The 4,225-nt window shown below is 46.4% G+C and overlaps 1 non-coding gene across 1 annotated transcript; it reads left to right on the forward strand.

Annotated features, from left to right (window-relative positions):
* Positions 1–141, forward strand: LOC141581344 (U4 spliceosomal RNA). The gene has a single exon (XR_012513938.1). It is a non-coding gene; the product is annotated as a U4 spliceosomal RNA (small nuclear RNA).
* Positions 142–4,225: the final 4,084 nt, after the last annotated feature.

The following is a 4,225-nucleotide window of genomic DNA, read 5'->3' on the forward strand; positions in this document are numbered from 1 at the left end:
AGCTTTGCACAGTGGCAGTATTGTAGCCAATGAGGTTTATCTGAGGTACGATTATGGCTAATTGAAAACTTTTCCCAATACCCCACAATGATGACTGGAAATATAGTCGGCATTGGCAATTTTTGGAAGTTTCTACAGGAATGGAATTTAAAAATTAAATAAAAAAATTAAAATGGAAAAGAAATACAAAAAGATTAGCTGGATGTGGTGGTGCACACCTGTAATCCACCTACTTGGGAGGTTGAGGCAGGAGAATCCTTAAACCCAGGAAGCAGAGGTTTTAGTGAGCCGAGATCATGTTTTACAAGAGTAAAACTCCGTCTCAAAAAAATTTTTTTTTCTTTAAAACAGGTGTGTTCCTCCTCTTGCTTTCTGAGGACTCCCTGCTCTGTCACTTAGTAGTGGCTAAGAATCCCTTTTAACATCACTAGACTGTGCGACTTGCCATAAATTCCATTTCGTGTGAGATCCAAAATCCTGTTGCTGGGGCCTGGGACAAAATTATCCTGGAGACAAAATTATCCTAATTCTTTTCTTTTTTTTTGAGACAGTCTTGCTCTGTTGCCCAGGCTGGAATAAAATGGTGTGATCTCGGCTCACTGCAGCCTGTGCCTTCCAGGTTCAAGTGATTCTCCTGTTTCAGCCTCTTGAGTAGCTGGGATTACAGGCGCCTGCCACCACACTGGCTAGTTTTTGAATTTCTAGTAGAGACAGGCTTTTCCAATGTTGGCCAGGCCAGTTTCGAACTCCTGACCTTAGGTGATCCACATGTGTCAGCTGCCTAAAGTACTGGGCTTATAGGTGTGAGCTACCTTGCCTGGCCGGCTTGTATCCTTGGTGATTGCTTGGATATGGAGGGTGGAGGAGGAGGCGTGTCATGCAGATATCGCTCTTGGATTACCACCTGGGATATTAGGCACAAGCCTCTATTATTGGTTCGAACCCTAAGAGCGCCAGCAAACAGCTTGAGGTGGTGTGGAGCAACATGCTGTTTTCATGAGTGCCTGGGTGCAGACGGGCTGAGGCCTAAAAGGGTGTCAGCCCCAAGTGAGGGTGAGGCTGGGGTTTTCTAATCTCCTGTAAATGGAACGTGTTCCAGTCTGATGTAACTGCTCTATGGTACCTAGACAGTCTCTCTCCTGATATTCAGGGGCTCCTTGTCTTCCGGCCTGCCCTTTTCTGGCTTCTGCTGGCTTGCTGACCCATGCTGCTGGTGCACGCGGTCTTGTACCTTGGGACCGAGCCTAAGGAGGGAGGAGTTACCCCCAAGTTGTCAGGCCCCGGGGAGAATCTTTCATTAGAGAGAGTAGGCTGGCTGATTCTTCTTTGTTAGGCACAACTTGGTTTTGCAGGTGCAGTGGGGTGCCTCAAGCCAAAAGCTTTACTCCTGGTATGGGCCAGACCCCAGGTGGCCGTTCCTGTGACTGCCAGGCCACTTTGAGGCTGAGAAACAGTTTTTATCTGGCCTCTGTCCTGCATATGTTTACGATGCCTTCTCTGTTTTGGCATATCTGGGGGTCCACCAGATAGGATCCCATGAAGAGATCTCAAAGGTTGTTAGTCCACTGCATTTATCACATCAGTTCCACAATCAAAGATGTATAAAATATAGAGGAGTATTTAGTGATAAGGCTGATGATGCACCTGTGCTAGGCAATGTTTTAGTTCCTTGAGACACCAAGGAGTTGAGACAATCCTTTGCCTTATAGTTTTGCATCTGTAAGTCCTGCTATCGACAGCTGTGTGTGTTAAAATGTCTGATTTATCAGGCGGGATCTGGGCTGTCTGTAAGCTTAGGTGAGGGGAGGCTGGTGTCCAGCAAGTATCCAGTACCCCTCAACATCCCAGTTCTTCTCCACCAATCTTCCAATTCTAGGACTGATACGGAGGCCCTCAGAGTGACTTAAGAGGGGAAGTAGTCAGTGTGCTCTGTGGCTAGCTTGTTTGGGGGCGTACATTTTAAATTCTCTCCCGAAAAAACGTTGGAAACAAGTAGTGTTTCAGCTTGAGTTTCTCATAAATGGCTAGCAGTCGTATAAACCAGAGCATGCATACCACAGGGCAACATGAGGGTCCCTCTACCAGCCTTTCTCCCAGTGGCCTAAGTGGGTATCTACACAGAACAATGTGTGCAGCCTCACTATGTGAAAGTCCAGTGCTTTGTGCTTGGTGTGTCATCAGGGAAGTGTCAACTTGGAAGGTTGCCGAGCTGCTGCGGAGGGAAGGAGGGGGCGTGTAGTGCTGCTGGGTCTGCGTCTCGCTCTGTGACATGAGGCATGAGATAGCCTTGGTCTTATGAAGACCTTGGGTGTCCCAGCTCACTTCAGCCCTGAGCAGCCTGATGCAGGTGCTGGGCCCTGGTTCTGGAGGTGACAATATAGCGTGGGCTTCCACTGCATGGCTGGCACAGTGGGCATTCAGGTGCCTATTTGGGGACTACTATGGAGTCCTGTGCCAGATGCAGTGGTGCACAGCTGGGAGCCAAGGGTCCCTGCTTTTGCTAGAGAATCTGAGCAGATGTAAAGGGTTAAGGTTAGTGGTAGGGTTAGGGGTTAAGTTTAGGGTTGGTGTTGGGGTTTGGGGGTTGGGGTCAAGGGTCAGGGCTAAAGAGTAGGATGAGGAATTGGGGTAGGGGTAGGGTTAGGGTCACAGGGTTAGGGTTTAGGGTTAGAGGTTAAGGAGGTGAGGGTGAGGGTAATCAGATTACTAAAAGCAATTCTGCTTCACTTCAATAACAACCTTCTCCAACTCATTTTGTCTCCACAAACTTATTTTTCCAAGAAGAATCCCAGGCTTCTTAAAGCACCCAGTGACTTTTCACACCTTAAATCTGTGAAATTCTGTCTTCTGCCATATGCATAGTTCAAACATACAAGGCAAGGCAAAGCCAGACGCCTTCCTGAAGGGACCCGAAAAATTCCTCTTTCTCTCTCTGGAAGAAAATGAATTCCTCTGTTTCTCTTTTTGGACAAAAATGAATTATCTGGACCATCAGTGCTAACCTTCAAAAGCCAAACCCATTTGTGAGATCTTTAAAACTACTGTATACCCAAGTGTTTATATTTATATGATATTAATTTAATATTTCTATTAATATAAGGGAAAATGTTTAAATCTGTCTACGCCACATGTGCCTCTGGCTTATTGCCCAGTTAATTGTCGCCTCAGGCTAAACTTTGGTTTCTGTCTCTAATTTTTGTCGGAAAGAATATAACTGATCTCAAAACATCTGCTTTTTTTTTTTTTTTTTTTTTTTTGAGGCGGAGTTTCGCTCTTGTTACCCAGGCTGGAGTGCAATGGCGCGATCTCACCTCACTGCAACCTCCGCCTCCTGGGTTCAGGCAATTCTCCTTCCTCAGCCTCCTTAGTAGCTGGGATTACAGGCACGAGCCACCATGCCCAGCTAATTTTTTGTATTTTTAGTAGAGACGGGGTTTCATGATGTTGACCAGGATGGTCTCGATCTCTCGACCTCGTGATCCACCCGCCTCAGCCTCCCAAAGTGCTGGGATTACAGGTTTGAGCCACCGCACCCGGCAAAACATCTGCTTTTATTTTAGGGACTCATGCTGCCATCTCCATTCCTCCCTCTTTTCTTTTGGTCTGTGCAGAGTTCTTTAATGTGAACATTTTGACCGCTTTAATGCTCCCATGTCCACTGTTAGCACATTCAGACTAACCCAACCAAGGCTGTCATCTTAGGCCAGGAATTTTTTTAGGGATCTTTATTTTGCTGTGATACGGTTGACACTCCTTTGACTCACTGTATCACCCTAGAGTTCTTTTCATTTTAGGAGCCCAAGAGGGCAGAAAAAGAAGTAGGTGAGCAATCAAACCTGAGTAGGGAGAGAGTCCCGTTGTGTTAAGCAACATTGCAGAACATCGTATGTAGCAATCTAGCAGATGAGCCACCTGGCTGCTCAGCACACATGCCCGCTTGCTGACGTGAGCTCAGACTCCCTCATCATTAGTCTTTTCTATCTCTGGAGGGAATTATAAGGGCCACTTATTAGCCTGTAAGTCATAGAGAGTTAAAGGTGTTTCCCCAAAACGCTGAGGACAGAATGAAAGGTGAGGAGTGTTAGCCACAGCTCAGAAGTGCAGGAAAGTCTTTGGATGTGGGTTGTTTGAGAAATGCAGGTCTTTTTTCTTTTGGAAGACTCCCTAGAATGGGGTCAAGAACTCTGCCCATTCTAGGATGAATAATTGGTATATTAGACACCCT

Source organism: Saimiri boliviensis, chromosome 14 (genome assembly GCF_048565385.1).
Source record: "Saimiri boliviensis isolate mSaiBol1 chromosome 14, mSaiBol1.pri, whole genome shotgun sequence".
Taxonomy (NCBI): Eukaryota; Metazoa; Chordata; class Mammalia; order Primates; family Cebidae; genus Saimiri; species Saimiri boliviensis.